Raw genomic sequence first — 19,828 nt, 5'->3', positions numbered from 1 at the left:
TTAAGTATTGCCTATAAGTAGTAAACTGTTATTTCTGGACGTGTGTATGAGGTGTTTCCAGAAGAGAATAACATTTGAACTGGAAGACTGAGTAAGGAAGATCACCCCACCAATGTTGGTAGGTATCATCCAATATAATGAGGGCCTGCAAAGAACAAAAAGGTAGAGAAAGGGTGAATTTGCTCTCTGCTTCAGCTGGACATTAGTTTTCTCCTGTCCTTAGATATTGGCGTTCCTGAGTCTTGGACCTTTGGACTGAAACTTACTTATACCATTGGCTTCCTTGGTTCTCAGGCTTTCGGGTTTGGACTGGAGCTATACCACCAGATTTCCTGGACCTCTAACTCGCAGACTGCAGATTGTGGGACTTTTCAGCCTCCATAACCACATGAGCCTATCCCTCATAATAAATATCTTTCTTAATATAGCCTATTGGTTTAAGTTTATCTAGAGAACATTGACTAATATAGGGGGTCAATATTTGTGAAAGAAAGAAGGAAAGCAAACAAGATTGGTCAGAGGAAGGAGTAGAAGTGAGTAGCAGGCCTGACAGTTTTGGCTAACTCACTGGCAAGTAGAGAAAGTATTGTTCAACTGAGTGGTCCTGCATTGGGTAGAAAGTGCTGGGCATTATGAATGTATTGATCCTACCACTGGATGCAAACTGCCTTGGGAAGGGTGTGACCTTGGGGAGGTGGCTCTGTGCTGCTGAGGCAGACCTTGTACTGCTGACCACTGGGAGCTGTCTGATGACCTCACCACCCACAGTTGGACGGCAAGTGCTTCCTTGAACGGAGATCTGGATGGTCTATCTCCATGTCTCTACCACAGCCAGCATCAGACCAGTGGCACTGAGTCCTTCTGGATCTCAGTCTGCTTCCTCATCTCTACGAGGCACCTTGCCCACTCACAGGTACTTATAGCAGATTAACAAATGCAGGAGAGTAAGAATGTTACATTGAACTATTTTTCCTGTTTCTTTTACCAGACCTTTCCCTTTACAATTCAGTCATGAGACAGCATCTTTAATCAAAATTTAAATATATATTTTATTATATTTCTTATAATATAAAATGATTCTGCATTGAGGAAAATATCTATTGATTAAGTCTTCTATATTCAAATGCTCTTTTGGTGTGAATTTCAGAAAGATAATTTTCATTTTCTTTATTGTGGTCAAATATACCTAATATTAAATTCACCATTTTGACCATTAAAAAATTTTTTTAATGTTTATATATTTTTGAAAGAGACAGAGAAAGAGCATAAGCAGGGAAGGGGCAGAGAGAGTGGGAGGCACAGAATCAAAAGTAGGCTCCAGGCTTTAGGCTGTCAGCACAGGGCCCAATGTAGGGCTTGAGCTCACAAACTGCGAGATCATGACCTGAGCCAAAGTCATATGCATAACCAACTAAGACATCTAGGTGCCCCAACATTTTGACCATTTTTAAGTACAGTTCAGTGGCATTAAGTACATTTACAATATTGTGCAACTGTCACCACCATCCATTTCCAGAACTTTTTCATCTTCCCCAACTGAAACTTCATATCCATTAAATAATATTTCTGCATTCTTCTCCCTTTCTAGCCCCTGGCAACTATCACTCTATTTTCTGAAGAGAGAGTATCTTGTATATATTTCCACAACATAAGCACTGAATGAAAACAGAAAGAAAAGAGTGATTGCTCAAGACTTGGAGCACTATCATCTTTTCATGTGGGCAGAGGTCCTGTGCTTCAGAAGGTGTCTTACTGCATCACCATGCTTACATGCTCATGTCCCCACAAGGTGAGGAGTCCATGGGACAGGACCGCCTGGGGTCCACCTGTTCTCCCACCCTGGAAAATGGTCTGCTCAGTCACACTGAGAACTTGGGAAGGAAGCCCACTACTCAGTGAGAGTGCACTCTATAACTACTAGAAAAATAAAAAAGCTTCATATTTCTATTTTGTGCCTTGAGATCCACTACCTAAACAAGTGTCTTGGTTATATAAATAATCAAAATGTATAAACATTTTGTGTGCTACTCTACTCTCTGTCATGTACATTGCACCAGCTTTAAGTAGGGGAATTGAGCTCATCACCTTGTGTTGCAGGTATTTGAGATATTGCCTCCTTTTCCCAAGGTCTTTGTCAATTTCTGATTCTTTCGGGAGTTCCTTGCCTTTGTCCACCATCCTCTACCCTGTCTTTGAGGTCCCACTCTGTTTCTGAAACTGAGGAATTTTTCTTTTACTATTTATACATTTTTTCTTTTTGTTATATTTTCTCCAGTGTTTCCGTGTGCTTGATGTGGGAGGACACTTTCCACATCAGCTCAGTGACTAAAAGTCACTCTCACCTAGTCATATGCATTTTACAGATGAGGAAATTAAAGCTCATAAAGGATAATCGCATTATCCAACATTTCCCGCCAGCCAGTGATACAGCCAGAAATAGAATCTGCTTCTTTTAGACTCCAGAGCTCCTCCTCTTCACTATGCCACGCTGTTACATTTGGGTGGGAGAGGTAGATAAATGGCCCATGCCAAAGCTTAGAAGTGGAAATGAGCAAGTTTTGCGTAGGAGCCAGCAATCAAGGGAGGGCAAAAAAAACCAAGTGGTAGACTAAAAAGGGTAACTCACAATAAGGATCTAGAAGGAGGGTGTTATGAATGGCCAAGATCAGTTTTCAGTTTTTATATGTGTTGTCACAGATAAAAGAACATCTCTGGCTTCTTGACTGTAAGAACTGCCACAATGGGTGAAATTAATGGTCCATACTGCCCATTATGAAAAACATGGAAACAAAAGAGTGTTGGAGTCATTGCAAAGGAGATCATGTGAGAAGCTAGAATTGACCCGGAGTGGAGGATGTAGGATAGGCCTTTTCAAGTAGTCTCTGGCATTTACTGGAACTGATTGGAATAACAAAAAAATCCGGAAGATTTAAAAACACAGTGGAGAGAACTATGAGTCATTTTAAGTGTAGTACTGAAGATAGCTAAATTTGATCGAGTTGTGACAAAACTAATAAATCCAGCAAAAGGCTATCATCACCTGAATGTTCACCAGGGGCTTATGTCTACAACAAGGATTCTTAAACCTGCCTGTGCAGCCTTTTGCCCATTGTGCAGAGGAGAACATCAAGATTCAAAGAGGTTAAAAATTTTGCTTTAGAGCCCACAGTTAATATAAGTTATAGCTGAGCTCGAGGTACCTGACTCCAGCTGTTGACCACTCTGTTCTAAGCTTCACTATGGCCAAGAAATATTTCTTTTTTAATGCTTATTTATTTATTTTGAAAGAGAGAGAAAGAGGGAGAGAGAGAAGGGGAAAGGGAGAGAGAGAGAGGGAGGGAGAGAAAGAATCCCAAGCAGGCTCCACACTGTCAGCGCAGAGCCCAGTTTGGGGCTCGATCTCAGAAACCATGAGATCATGACCTGAGCCAAATTCAAGAGTTGGACATTTAACTGACTGAGCCACCCAGGCACCCCCAGCCAAGAAATATTTCTTGAACATGTTTTGCAAGGTTATATACTAAACACTGTAAGGGATAGAAATCTTAATTAGACATAATACTGATTCATAGTTGAAGATGTCATAGTTTACTAGGAATATTCTAATCACCTACAATGCATGGTGGACAGTGGACTTAGGGATAAGGAATTCACATTTAAGAAGATTCCCTGGAGGGTGTAGCAGGTGAAGAGGCCTTGGAAAAAAGGAAAGATGTGTCCATGATGAACCAAGAGGTTAAAGAACAGAAAGGAAAGAGGCAAGCTGTCCAGATGTCAGGCAGAACAAGGAGCAAAAATATAGAGATGACAGAGAGAAGAAAGGCATTTTTTTTTGAAAAGTTAAAATTAGCCAGTTTGATTTGGCAGAGAGGATATGTGTGGAAGTAGAGAGAGAGATGATCCTGAAAGATACAGTGAAGATGTAAATAGTATGAGTAATAATTATAGTTAATATTTCCTGGGTACTTAGTATATGCCAACCACTGTCCTTGTGGCTTTAAAATTATTACTTCACTGAAAAGTTCCAACTAATCTGTGAGATTGATATTATCCTTACCATCACAAGCCCCCATTTTACAGATGGATAAATTGAAGACTAGAGGAGTAATTTGTCTAAAGTCACATGGAGAGTAGTGATGAAGTTGAGACTTAAACCCAAGTTTGTCTAATATTAAAATCCATGTTCTTATTCGTGGAACTTTATGGTCACTTAGCAAACGCCACCACTGATGCCAAATAGGTTCTGCTTCAGAGCAGATGGGGGAAGAGTTGGCCCTCATTTCATCCCAGTGGAGAAAGAAGAAATAGAAACTGATTCAAGTTATCCTCTGCTGAAAAGTTCTTTCCCCCCAACTTAATTAAATGAAGGTTAGTCACATTCTGCTGTGAGAGAATGGATTCATTCAACCTTAGACCTACATTGGAAGAGGGATCGAGGGGGATCATTCCCTGAGGAATTCCCTGGATAATATGTCAATTACAGCACCTTACAAAAGGGGAGACCATGTTGGCTTTTACATACGGTTATTGATTTAGGGTAACAATACAACCTGGTTTGCCAAGAGTGGTCTTTGTGTCTGTTAACCTGTTAACCTAGTATAATTATTAGTAGCTCCATCTTTCACACTGAAGTTGTAAGAGTAAAGATGATTAACTAAATGGCCACTCTACTGAAGGTCAGGCTAGCCAAGGAGGTTGGAACAATTCCCAGTACTGTCACTTTAGGTGAGATTTCTGCCTTGCAGCTAAGAGTCTGGACCACTAGGCTTCTCCAGTCCTATTTCTTCACAAGCTGGCAGAATAAATAATGCCCTTAGGGATGTGGACCCTTCCTGTTAAACCAAATGACTGCTGGTGTTCTTAGCTGCTCCAGAGACAATGATGTCAGGTGCTCTTCTTGGCATTTAAGGGGATGATCTCAGGGTTGTAGAAGAGGAGAGGCTGTACTCATCCATGAAGTCAGAAGTTTCGAGAATGGTCTAAGCACTTCAGTCCCAAGAGATCCCACTGAAATCAGTTGTGTGCTGAGTGCCTTGAAAGGAGACAGATTGAGCCCTGGCACTGAAAGGCTCCTTAAGGAGTCATTTTTGAAGCCCTCCTTTGCCTAGGAAATAATGTACCTATACTTGAAGAGTTACCTGTAGTCATTGAAGTTTCTTTACCAAAAATTAAAAATTGTGTAAAATAGTACTTATCTTGGGTAACCTCTTAATTTGGGAAACTTTGATTATTGATGACTTGAAGAATTTTTTTTTTCATGCAATTTATTTAGAAGATATTTGTTGAGTACCTACAAGAGGCTGGGTCACTGGGTTCAGGGATGTGATTCTGAGATATAGAAACCACAATAAGGTAATGTTATTCTTGTTCATAAAGCTCATCCTCACCGTCCAGTATAATGTGCCACTTAAGCAAATATTGTTAAACACCCCAAATATAACTGCATATTGTTTGTGGAAACATTCATATAAAATAAAGGCACAGAACCTGCAAGTGAATGATCAACAACTCTTGGATATCAGTTAACCTTAGGGAGGTTGGGAGGGAAGAAAAGGGATGGGCCTGGCTTTAGCTGTGTTGGAAGAATTTTCAGAGAGAAAAAGAGAGGAAGGAGGGAGAGAGAGAGCTCGTTGGCAAGAGAGCGGGCTGAAACAAGAATGGCATCATTTCAGCCTCTAAATTTTAAAATGTGATCAGTGATATTACTTTCTGTACTTTTCTAAATGTTTGAAATATTTTGTAATTAAACACTTTAAAATTCCACAACTGCTTCTGAGGAAGGTGGGTCTATTAAAACAGATGTCCCTTCGGAAGGACAAAGATCGATCCAACAAGGAGGTAATGAAGAAATATGGAGGGAGGAAGAGGGGCCAGTGAAAAGGGATAAGGTTGGGGCCTCATGGGCTCATGAGGTCTGTGAAAATCCCCAAGTATGGTTTGGCTATTTCACTAAAAGCAGTATCTATAGGGAAGTTGAAGTCTTGTGTATTTGGCTCTAATATAAACCTCTTCATCTATTCACACATGTGCCTAGTGAGCACTTTTTTTTTTAAAGCTGAGGAAGCTGTCAGGTTCTTTAAAAATTTTTTTTAAACATTTATCTATTTTTGAGAGACAGAATGTGGCAGAGCATGGGCAGGGGAGGGGCAGAGAGAGAGGGAGATAGAGAATCTGAAGCAGGCTCCAGGCTCTGAGCTGTTTGTCAGCACAGAGCCTGATGCGGGGCTCAAACTCACAAACCATGCAATTATGACCTGAGCTGAAGATGGAGCCACCCAGGCGCCTCTTAAGTTCTTACTTGGGTAACTCGTATAGAGAGAACAGCACAGCAGGTATAGGATTGACAACCCACACAGACTCCAGTGGAAGGAAGAGTTGAGAGCCGAGGTTGACTAAAAGGATCTATGACTTGAGAGGTTCTTAGAAAATTTGTGGAGAATTTTGGAATTCCACAGGACAGGGCCTAAGAGAGAGGAGACTTAAGGACAGTGAGACCTCAGAGGTCTCTGGGTAAAATTATTTCTCACAGGAATGAGGTGGGAACTAGTACATCCTTTAACCACAGATTTTATAAGAGAGACTCTAGGAGAAAATAAGATGGGGATGGGGAGGAAAAGTGAGGGAGAGAGAAAGAAGGAAGTAAAAATACAAGCGCATGTGAAAGGAATTTCTGGAGAAGCCCATGGGGATCTCTGAGGTCTCACTGAATGACACCAGAAGGAGAAACAGGTGCACCCAGCTGATGCTCATTTGTCTAAGAACATGCCCAGGTCCTGATGGAGGCTGTCGAGCAGAAGATGTTGAGTGTGCCCTAAACACCTTCAAGAGTTCTGCAGTGTGACGGTGGTCCCGTCCAACTTTATCCTGCCTTTTGAACTGTGGGACACCAGTAATCTCATGAGGAGTCCTGATTGCAAGGCTGTGGTTGGAACCACAAAATGGACTGGGGTCTGTAGTCCCTTTAACAACACAGGCAGAAAAGTAGTAATCTAAAAAAGGAAAAGGATGGGGAGTTATATTTTGCCACCTGCTGTAGTCACTGACCAGATTTTAATCCTCTTATTTTCTGGGTCTTGTATTAACTTGGGTCATGTAGCAATTTATTTCCTAGACAGGAAGGAGTTAATGCAGAGGAGATGGGGTTAGGGGTGAGGCAGTGGGGAGCGGGAAGGGGAAGGTAAGGGCCCGGAAGAGTATAAAGGAGGAGAAGCAAAACAGGTTTCTTGGAAATGAAACTGCTTCCAATAAAGAACAGCCTGATGTGATAAGAGTGAAGTAATCAAAAACAGACAGCTCACATTTCCCTGGAAGTGGAGAGCCAAACAGCAACTGGATTTTGACCGTTTCCAGATTGTTGTATCTCCAAAGGCTCCCCACTGACCCCGTGGCAGAGTGCAAAGCCTTGGAAAGAGTGACCCCTTTTTCCTCCACCTCCCCCAAATTATTGCTCCCATCAGCACTATAATTCAGGAGTGGAAGGTCTCCTTGCTCAGGCCACCCCTCCTTCCATAGGAGCTGGGCTCTTCACAGCTACTTCCCTAAACCATCCAGTTCAGAAAGAACTGTTCACATACTTGCCATTCATCCTTTTGCTGTGTGGAGGGCTTGTCTGATTCTAAGAGACAGAAGGTAAGTGGCATCTCCAATTTTACACAGCTCACTGTGAGAGGGCTTCATCTGATAGCCTTGCTCAAAGGAGTCAGTTTTAGGATTTGTTGTTGGACCAAACAGCTTATTCTTCCTGCTCCCTCCTAACCCTTAGTTTGGCTGTTCTCCTCCTCAGCAGGATCCCCAGAGCTTTCCAATGCTTGTACCGACACAGTCTGACTTCTTGCATCATCAAAAGACTGCAGTTTCTGAAACCTGGCAGGAGCACTCTGTTTTTTTGGCAGCTGGGAAAGGGGAAGAACAGATCTCTAAGAAGAAAGTGGGACCTTGATTCCAAGCCTTGAGATCAATGGACCTGGTGGAATAGGCTGGCTGTTAACCCAGAGCTTTTCCTTACTTTTGAGAGCAGCATCAAGGCCAATTCCAGAGCACAGATAGCTGTGCAAAGGCAGCAGTGATGATCTGACACTTCAACTAAAGCCTAATTGGGGAGATGAAGAAAATAAGAAAGTCAGTTATGCAACTTTCCAACATGTTAGCCGGAGACCAAATCTGGGCACTGGTCCCTCCATGGACTGTCCTCTTGTGATCCAAATGGGCTCTGGGTTTCCTAGTCCTGGAAGCAACTTAGTGGAACATGATCTCTCCTTTACTTTTAATTGTCATGGAGCCCAGCACAACACTGAGTTCAGATTGTGTGGGGGCCCTGTGATGAGTTAAGTCCCGGGGTAGCTGATTGCAAGAATCGAAGGCATGATTTGTGTTCTAACAGGAGAGGAAGGGCACATTTTGTGATTTACAAATAGTTTAGCTTAGATTCACCAGGTGTTTAGATGACTGCCAATTAATATAGTGAAAGCATGGTACAAGCCGTCTGTCTGATACTTGGAGAAATTTTACACAAGATTCTTATCCATTAAAACTTAAGCTCTATTAGGTCAGGGATTTTGATATGTTTTATGTCCTATCATATTCCTAACGCCAAGAGTACTGTCTGGGGATACCGAACATATTAGATACTCAATTAATTCTGTTGAATGATCATATCTATTCCAGAGCCAAATCTTCTTTTCTATTAAGTACTGGTTAGAAATCTTTCCTAAATTTTTTATAAATTTTACTGGCACCCTAAAGATAAGAGACTAAACTTAATATAAATTTTGCTTAGTGACTCAGGGCCCAATTCCAACTTAATTACATTGTTATAAGAAGAAGGTAGCTCTCATCAGATATGACTGAGACATGTGTCTGATTGCCCTTATTTGGCCATCTGCTAAATTAACTTGAATGTGCTGAGTTCTTCTGTTATATTTGTGTTGTTCTTCTGTATCTTCTTTCAAGAGTAAATTATGGTTTCAGAGAGAGAGAGAGAGAGAGAGAGAGAGAGTGTTTATTCTTTAAGCATCTACCTATAACCTCCTGAGTTCTGATTTGCTGCTTTAAATCTATGACCTGAAATGGCCAATTTAGTGTGACAAAAGCATAGGCCTTGGGGATCCACGTTTGGTTTTTCCTCCTAACTCTCTGTATGTGTAACTGGACAAGCTGATTAAACCTTGGGGCTCTGTATCCTGATCTGGAAGCCAGGAATAAAAATACTTTGCTAGTCATTGTGAGAACTTAAAAAAATAACTCATGTATAAGTCCAATGCCAAGGAACTCACAAGCCTATGAAAACAAAATGTAATTATTTTATATGCGTATTTCTCCCATGTGGCTCCCACCCAGTACTCAGCCCCTCTCAACCAATCCCCTGCTATATCTTCATGTTCTCAAGGCCTCTTCTGCAGCTTCGACCTCACTTGCCGTGTATGCTGCTCTTAAAATAGTACCTCAGCGCTATTGTAGTCACTTAGGTGAGCTCTAGCGTGTACACCAGGGAGCTGCTTCCAGATCATCCTGCATGTCAGCAGGCTAGAACATCGCTTGGTTCTGTCCAGAGGAAAGAGGAAGGCTTTTCCGCCAGCTAAGCAGCACCTGGGGGGCAGAATAGCTCTACCTATGTTCAGTCTCAGAAAGTTCTCCCTGAAGGACTAGACAGCTCCTGTGTATTATTTTTTGTCTAGAGTCCTGCTGTCTGCCATAAAAGAACAGCTCCATCAGTTTCTGGCCTTTCCCCCTCTAATGCTGGCCATGGACTCCCAGCCAGGGCGAGCTGTGTGGGAATGGGCACCATTCTATTTACTCTGTACACATCCACTTTCTCCTTGGCTCTTTCTTCCTGGAATCAAACATTTTTAATTTTAAGTCTGAGTTACAGAATCCAGACAGTGACACATGGGGTGGAAGGAGAGTACCAGGACAAGACAAAAACCATCAGTAATAATGAAAAAGGCATCTGAACTGAAAAGCATTTGTAAGAGGGGCCAAATGACAGTAATAATGGAGCTGCACATATGGTAACCCATCAGACAGGAGGCCAGGGAACGGTTACTCCAAGATTCCCTTTAAATTATGACTATAGTATCTAACACGCAAGGCCAGGCTCTACTGTTGCCAGGTTCATCCCAGCAAGGGACTATTATTGGGAAACTGATCTGGCATTTAAGAACAGATTGTGTAAAATCTCTCTATTCAGCTAATATTAAAGAAGCCAGGTACTCCCCTTTGCTGGGAGTGTGCTGATATCAAACCTCGTTGTTTCTTCTGTAATAGACACTTCATTCTGGTGGAGGTGAGATATGTATGCAGAGCTTGAGGTTGGGGTTGAGGAAACAGACAAAAAAAAATAAACAGGAAGAAATACTAGCTCATGGTATGCTCAGCCATGCAGAGAATTAAAGTCAAGGGATCTCATGGATGGATAAAGGCAAGATATTTAAGGAGAAACCTGAATAATGAAAGGGGCTGGACAGTTCAAAGGCCTAAGTCAGGAATAAGCATGGAATGCTGGGAGAACCGAGAGGTCTGTGTGTCTTGGAATAAAATTGAGGATGGAGCTAGGGTGTCAGTGGAAATAGTTACAGACAAAGTCAGAAGATTCCAATGTCAGGTCTTACAGAGTTGTGCAAGACAGTAGGAGAGGTTTGGTTTTTAATCTAATTGCCATTGGACGGATTTTAGAAGATTGACATACTGTGATTTACCTTTTGGACAGATCATTAGGGCTGCTGTGTGGAGAATGGATTATAGAGGGCAAGAGAGGCTTTGGGTAATGGTGGGAAAGGTGAAAAGTGGTGGATTTGGCATATCAGGAGGTATCTCAGGAACAATGTGAACTGATAACTACTCTGGAGAGGTAGAAGTGAGAGAAGGAGCAGTGTCAGGGGTCATTGCTAAACTTTTGATCTGATTAGTTGGATGCATGGTGGTGCCATTTACAAGAGTGGAAAGTGCTGGAGGAAGAGCAGGAGTGGTGGTGGTGAGGCAGCACCGAGAGGTCTGCGCTAGACACGCAGATGCGAGGAGCCTGCTCCATGAACTCTCGGGTCTGGAAGTTTGAGGAGAGGAAGGGCTGGATATGTTCATTTGGGAGAATGAGGCATATACATGATGTTCACAGCTGTGGGGAGACGTGTAGATAAGGGAGAGAAGGGGGTCTGACTGCTCACCTCCCTGATCATATTTTCTTTCAGTGTCTCCTTCCTCATGGATGCCTTCCAAGTCTGGGTTAGATGAATCCTTGTAACTACTCACAGCCGTCATATACCTCTCCTTCTTAGCACTCAAAGCGTTGAAGTCTAGGTGGGTGATTGATCATGTGGCAACTGTCTCACCCCATGATAGCTTCCTGAGTGTAGAGACTGTGCCTGCTTTTGTTGCTCAAGTAAAGAAAGATCATTCAAAATGTAGAAATAAGGCATAAAGAATGGCAACGTTCTTTCAAGTACACATAGAGAATTGTGTAATAAACCTGCCCACAGGACCCAGATTATCATTTGATTGACTATTTACCATTAATTAGGGCTTAGACTTTGTAAAATTAGGACTGAACTTGTAGAAAACTGATATTCCATAAGTGATTTTGTCCAATAGAGAAGATTATTATTACAAAAGTAAGGTTTTATTGTGCTGTAAGAAATAACTGGTTTTGGGGATGCCTGGGTGGCTCAGTCGGTTGAGCCTCCATCTTCAGCTCAGGTCATGATCTCACGTTTGTGGGTTCGAGCCCCGCATTGGGCACTGTGCTGACAGCTCAGAGCCTGGAGCCTGCTTTGGATTCTGTGTCTCCCTCTCTCTCTTCCCCTCCCCGCTCATGCTCTGTCTCTGTCTCAAAAATAAATAAAACATTTAAAAAATTAAAAAAAAAGAGGTAACTGGTTTTGTATCAAGATTAGCAGTTGTACTTCAGCACTTTTTCCTTTTTTTAAATTTTGTTAAAATAAATATAACATCAAATTTACTATCTTTAAAAAAAGTCTTTGTATGTTTAATTTTGAGAGAGAGAGAAAGAGAGAGAGAGAGAGAGAGAGAGAGAGAGAGAAAGGATGGGAGAAGCTGAGAGAGAGGGAGACACAGAATCTGAAGCAGGCTCCAGGCTTTGAGCTGTCAGCACAGAGCCTGACATGAGACTTGAACCCACAAACTGTGAGATCATGACCTGAGCTGAAGTTGGCCGCTTAACCGACTGAGCCACCCAGGTGCCCCCAAATTTACCATCTTTAAATGTACAGTTGAGCGTTATTAAATATACTCAAAATGTTGTGCAGTCATCACTACCATCCATCTTCAGAACATTTCTTATAAAACAAATTCTATAGACATTAAACAATAATTTCCTATTCCCCTTTCCCCAACTCCTGTCAAAGCACCATTTTATTTTCTATCTCTATGAATTTAATTTCTCTAAGCATACCTCATACAAGTGGAATCATGCAGTATCTGTCCTTTTTGTGACCGGTTTATTTCACTTAGCATAACATCCTCAGGGGTCGTACATGTTGTAGCACTTGTCAGATTTCTTTCTTTTTAAAGCTGAATAAGGGGAGCCCTCATAGCTCAGTCAGTTAAGCGTCCAGCTTCGGCTCAGGTCATGATCTCGCGGTTCATGGGTTCGAACCCCGCGTCGGGCTCTGTGCTGACAGCTAGCTCAGAGCCTGGGGCCTGCCTCGGATTCTGTGTGTGTCTCTCTCTCTGACCCTACCCTGCTCATGCTGTCTCTCTCTATCTCTCAAAACTAAATAAAAACCATTAAAAAGTTAATGCTGAATAATATTCCATTGTGTGTGTATACTACATTTAGGTTATACTTTCATTTCTTGGTGAGCACTGAGTTGCTTCCATGTCTTAGCTATTGTCAATAATACTGCTATGAACATTGGTGTTCAAATATCTTCTCCAGGCTGCTTTAAGGTCTTTTGGTTATATAACCAGAAGTGGAATTACTGAAAATAGATATGGATGGAGATATGTATATATTTCTTTAATTTCTTTTGTCAATGTTTTATAGTTTTTATTGTACAAGTCTTTCACAACCTTGACTAAGTTAATTCCTAATTATTTATTATTTTTGATGCTATCATAAATGGATTTTCAGGTAGTTTTCTTAGCATGTAGAAATGCAGCTGATTTTTTCATGTTGACTTTGTGTCCTGCTACTTTGCTGAACACATTTATCAGTTCTAATAGCTTTTTTTTGTAGGTAGAATCTATAGGGTTTTCTTTTACATATAAGTCATATTATCCAAACACAGATGATTTTATTTCTTCCTTTCCAATTCAGATGTGTTTTATTTCTTTTTCTTGCCTAATTGTTTTGGCCAGTAGTATTCAGCAGTATGTGAAATAAAAGTGGTAAGCATGGGCATCATTGCCTTGTTCTTGATCTTGGAGGGAAAACTTTCAGGTTTCCACCACTGAGTATGATGTGTGCAGTGGGCTTTTCATATTTGGCTTTTATTATGTTAAGGTAGCTTCCTTCTATTACTAGTTCTTTTGAGTGTTTTTATCATGAAAATTGTTGAATTGTGTCAAATGCTTTTTCTACATCAATAAGATGATTATATATTTTTCCCTCCTTCATTCAGTTAATGTGTTTTATATTGATCAGTTTTTGTATGTTGAACCATTCTTGCATTCCAGAAATAAATTCCACTTGATTAAGGTATATCTTCCTTTCAATATACTACTGAGTTTGGTTTGTCAGTATTTTGTTGAGGATTTTTGCATCCATGTTCATAAGGGTTGTTGGTCTTTTTTTGTAGTGTCTTGATCTGGTTTTGGTATCAGGGTAATTCTGGCACAGTAAAATGAATTAGGAAGTGTTCTCTCTTCTTCAGATCTTTGGAAACATTTGAGAAGGGTTGGTATTAGTTTTTCAAGTGTTTGGTAGAATTTACTAACCGTCAGTCCAGGGCTTTTCTTTGTTGGGAGATTTTTGATGACTTATTCAATCTCCTTACTAGTTATGGGACTATTCATATTTTCTATTTTTTCATTATTTAGTTTTGGTATGTTTTGTATTTCCAGGAATGTGTCACAACAGTTCATAGTACTTTCTTGTAATCCTTTTTATTTCTATGAAATCAATAGCAATGTCTCCACTTTTATTTCTTATTTTAGTAATTTGAATCTTCTTTTTTCTAAGTCCATCTAGCTAAAACGTTGTCAATTTTGTTGATCTTTTCAAAGAACCAACTTCTAGTTTTGTTGATTTTCTCTATGTAACCCATGTTATAGAATAAACAATGTACACTCTACTAAGTTGTTAATCTAAGCATAAATATATATGTATAACATACATATAACATAAAATGCATATATAGTGTTGTTTCAGTATTAGTTTGTGCTCCCTCATTAAGAAATTGGTGAAACTCTCACTCACTTGTAGGTTAGGGAAATGCCTCTGATTTGCTCTATTCTAGATTCTTTCTCTCCCTGACCTTGTTCATGGTTTCAGTTGCCCACTAATCTTGTACTTCATCTTAATGTTTTACCTGTATGTTACTACTTCCTGCTTCTATCAGTGACTTCATATAAAATGCGGAAGATTCTCAATCTCTCTGTGTGCAACTGATGGAAGTACAGATTTTGTGTGTCAACAGTATTTCTGTAGTTTCAGTTACTACTCTGATATGAAGATGTGGAATTCTAGAGGAAGAGCTCACCTTCAACAAAATAGTCAGTAAAATGCCAGCTGCAGCTGTTGCATTTTTGTTTTACAGTTTAAAAACCTGCCACCTCCAGTGTTCATCTGCCTCTACTTGTCACTCATAAATTACTTCAGAAGCAATTCATCTCTTCTTGTGTTTTGCTTCTGCTGAAACTGCTCCCTCCCCATCACACTTTTCTCTGCTCTGTGCTTTAGAAAGTAGGGGTTGTTAGGTACCTGGATGGCATTTGTTGGGAGACAGCAGCATTTAGGATGGGCCTATCTTGAAAATCTCCCTCTTCTGGTGTAGAGACTCTTACTACAAACACATCAAGCATTTCTGTAGGTGATAAACAGTCCAGGGACTTGCTTCTTAATCATCTGTGTCCATATGAGATGCCCTTGGACTTACTCACTCTTCTGGTGGTGCGGAAGTCTTTTGCATTTATCTCAGTGTCTTTGGCTGTTTACCAGATCAGTGACCTCTGTGCAACTTAACTATGTCATATGGTTCAGCGTGGTATCACATAAGGATATGGACAAGGGAATAGTTGCCTAAAGAAGGTGGGCTTATAAACTGGGTTTTTAAAATTTTTAAAGAAATGTTTTTTATTTATTTTTGAGAGACAGAGAGAGACAGCGTGAGTAGGGGAAGGTCAGAGAGAGAGGGAGACACAGAATCCAAAGCCAGGCTCCAAGCTCTGAGCTGTCAGCACAGAGCCTGACATGGGGCTCGAATCCATGAACCGTGAGATCATGACCTCAGCCAAAGCTGGACTCTTAACTGACTGAGCCACCTAGCAAAATTTATTTAAAACCCAATTTAGGTGCCCCTATTAAGGAAGCATGCTAGTGAAAAAGAAGGAATAGGCCTTTTAGAAAATTGTAGTTTAGGCAGAGATACCAGGATATCTTCTTTCTTTTTTTAATTCATTCAACAAATACTTATTGACCATTTACTATGTGTTCAGCATCTGTTCAAAGATGAGGAACAAAGATCAATACGACATTATTTGGGGCAAATTCATAGAGACAGAAAGTAGGTTAGAGATTATCAGGGGCTAGGAGCAGGGGGAAATGGGAGGATTATTGCTTAATGGTTACAGAGTTTTTGTTTGGGGTGATGAAAACATTCTGGAAATACATAGCGGTGATGGTTGCACAACCTTGTGAGTGTAATTAATGCTACTGAATTGTACACTTAAAATTGGATGAGATGGCCAATTTTATTTATACATATTTAACCACAGTTTAAAAATTAATACTGTATATGCTCAAGCTATTGAATTGAATACTTAATTAGGTGAAGTGTATAGGACATGAATTATATATCAATAAAGCTGTTAAAAAATAAAGCACTATCCTTGCTTCATAGGAGGATGGAAAAAAAAAATCTCTCTGTAAGCGAATTATTACAGAAGGACAAATATATCAAGCCTGAATAACTAAGAGGACATGTAGAGAGCCATGTTGCTCTGGTTGATCACGACTTTTCTATTTCAGTAATGTAATAATATTTAACAATAATTTTGCTAGGCATTACAACCCGACATAGTGAATGACATTTCTTCATGTATTTGAGACCCTTCCTTCTACTGAGTTGTGATGGACAACACGGCATCCATTCAACTCACAACCTGAATGTAGCATAGAGAGCATAGGTAACACAGGATACCTATGTTACTTTCTTCCTTAATTTCCAAGTGTTATTTCAATTCTCTCATCACTTTTTCTTTTTAAAATATTTTGTTTTATTTATTTTTGAGAGAGAGAGAGAGAGAGAGAGAGAGAGAGAGAGAGAGAGAGAGTGCGAGCAGCGCTGGGAGAGAGAGGGAGACACAAAATTCAAAGACAGGCTCCAGGCTCTGAGCTAGCCATCAGCCCAAGCCCGATGTGGGGCCTCAACCCACTAACCGTGAGATCATGACCTGAGCCGAAGTTGGACGCTTAACCGACTGAGCCACCAGGCATCCCTTTCATTACTTTTTTTGATTGCACAACTATAAACCTTCATTTGAGCAGTGAGTGCTCTGTGGGGTCATTTGACCTTCACTTAGTACCAGTACATTTATCATCACAAAAACAGAAGTGGCCCTGAAATTGTGTAGGAGAACTCAGTTACAAAGTAGTCACCTAGAATATTCAGAATGTACTTGGGTTCATTTTTGATGATGGGTTATTTAAACTCACTTAAGTCACTTAAATGGGCTTAAATTATTTAGTTAGACACAATTTAGAAATTCACATGGAACTTTCAGACCTCAAAATATACTTTTTTTTCCCACTCAGATTTCTCTGATGCTGTCAGTTTATGTGGTAGTGCTATGTATTATTGATGTTTCTATGCTCTCACTTTCTGTTTTTCCTTTCTAACCTTCCTGGCTGAAATCTTATCGGTGCATGGTCTCCTACATCGTCACACTACCATGCAAATCAAATGTCTATATACGGCTATGTCTACCTTTATACCAATATCTACGTTAAGGTAAGAAAAGAGTGTCATTATGTACCTTTTTGAAACTGTTATCTATTCTATCTTATTCATATTATTCATCAATACTGAGAAGGTCTGTTATGATATATGCGAACAGAGCAACTATAATTGTAGTGGATATTTTCTTTAAAATTCATGCCTAAAGTTTTGAAATGCAGATTCCCAAATCTAATGTAATAGTTCAGAATATTTGGCTGCCAAACTCAAATTAGAACTTGATCCTTTCTTTGCCTCAACTTTATTTTCTGTAAATATTTGAAGATTGCACCAAGTAAACACTGATGCTCTCATTAGGTCAACTCTTCTCAGATTCTTGGTTTTCTCCTCCAACTTAATTATGTTCTACCATGCACTACAGAAATATCTCCACCGGATAATAAGAACTATGAGGGTTGGGATTGTGTTTATTTTTACACATTTTACACTTTACATTTACTCCTCAGTGTCAAGCATGGAGCTTCACGCATATTACACACCTAGTAAATAAGTATAGAATGAACATTAATTGAGTCTCTGACATCATATTTGCTTTGCTTCAATCTACCAGCCATACAGATTTGATCATGCTATTCTTCCATGGCACAATCTCTGAATGGACTCATAGTGCCTACTTAGAGAATCATATCTAAAACCTTTCCTATGGCATTTAAGGACATTTACAATCTGGTTCCATGTACATGATGATGCAGAAAACCATACACAGATAAGATGCCAGCCAGGAAGCATAGGAAGAGAGGAAAAACAGAAAGTATTAGTCCCATTTCCTGGCACTCTGCTTCTGTAAAACAGCCACATTAAACTACTTATTGCTGTTTCACTGCTCCACCCATCAATTTTGAAAGTTCTGGCTGCAAATTAGTGATATATTTTTATGAATTTGTTGTGTATCTCCAATAACTACAGAGACCTGAGATTTTTCTCGGATATTTTAACTAAGTTACCTTCTTTGTTTTTATTTTAAATACTGTTGATCTTTCTTTCCACTCCTTTTTAATGTGGGCATTTTAATGATTGGGGGCTGATGTCTGATTCTTGCCATATGACTGACTACTACTCATTTTTATGAGAAACCCTTCTCATTATGTTATTATTCCATTCATTTATTTTTTTAACCAGTGTCTCACAATTTTCCTTTTAGACTTGAATATTTTAGTTTGAGTAACCTAAACATTTCTGGGAAGTATGCAAAAAAATTATTTTCCCCAAATATATACTCTTTGGTTATGTTTGTTTTATGTTAATTATTAATCTTTTCCTCAAAATGTCTTGCAACTTGTTTACTAAATTTATACTTTATGGCACTTGTGTGTAATTAACAAACTCAGTCCTCAAAAATGATTAAAACCTGTATAATTTAGTATTTCTATTTTTCCTCCCTTGTTCTTGTTTTCACTTGATCTATTTCTAAATTTCCTTCAACTCACCACTAAGAGTTAGAATGTTCATCTTTTGATTTCCACTTGGAAGTTTTGTTTGTTGGTTTGTTTATCTTGTCATTTTTAAGCTAAAAACTCTGGGTGCGGAACTTTTAATTCCTTAAAAAAGTTTATTGAGATTTTAGAGAAAATTGAAATGATGTAGAGATTTCTAGGCAACGAAAAGTTTTTATTTTATTTCTTGTAAAAGTAATTCATATGCTTCTACTTAACTGGATAACTCCTAATATTAATAATTTTATTTATGTCATTTAAAACATACTTGCTCTTTGCCAGGTATAGAGCTAGACCCCAGGTAAGAGAGGTACTTGGTTATGCTCCCTGCTTTCAAGGAGTGCTCCATTTAGCTAGGGAAATATATAAAGAAGAGCTGGTATATTATTCAGAGTTTTCTAGACAAACAAAAGCAACAGGTTCATATACAAATAACATATATATCATATATTAGGGGGGTGACAGAGGGAGAGAGATTGATTTGAGTAACTGTTCCATGTGATTTGGGGAGCTTGGCAATCCAAAATCTTCAAGGTAGGCAAGAAGGCTGGAGACCTAGGGAAGATTGCTGCCCAAATCCAAAGGCAGTCTGCTCGTAGAATTCCTTCTTGTTCCATAGAAGTCAGTCTTTGTTTTATTAAGGCCTTTCAAGTGATTAGAGGAGACCCACCCACATTATGGAAAGTAATCTGCTTTACTCAAAGTCCACAGATTTAAATATTAATTTCATCCAAAAAACACCTTCACAGAAACATCTGGAATAATGTTTAACCAATTATCTGGGCATTATGGCCTGGCCAAATTGACACATAACATTAACTATCATAGAGAGTGGATTGCACTCTATATATTCAGGGCCATGCCAACTATGTGAGCAACAAGACACATGAGTGTGTGACAGTGAGGAATAGTGACATCTAGCATTTCCAAGTTGAATTCTATGATAACTTCATAAAGGAAGTGGCCCTTACAGACTTTTAAAAATAAGATCAGTGATAAAATGATCATCTCATAGTAGTATGTCTTTGAAGACTTCATTTTCCACTGCTTTAAATGACTATATTTCCTTTCTAAGTATCCCACTTTTGGGGGACTATAGTGCCTCTGATATTGTTCAATGCTCCTTTTACTTAGCTGCACCACTGAATGTGATCAAACCTCCTCTTGCGTAAGGGATTTGTTGTGAGGCATAGCATACCATTGTTCCAAAGCTCTTTGCTTCCTTCTATATTTTTATTGTTTCTAATAGAATTTACCTAATGTTTT

Source organism: Suricata suricatta, chromosome 17, assembly GCF_006229205.1.
Source record: "Suricata suricatta isolate VVHF042 chromosome 17, meerkat_22Aug2017_6uvM2_HiC, whole genome shotgun sequence".
Taxonomy (NCBI): domain Eukaryota; kingdom Metazoa; phylum Chordata; class Mammalia; order Carnivora; family Herpestidae; genus Suricata; species Suricata suricatta.
Note: the sequence above shows the minus strand (reverse complement) of the source record.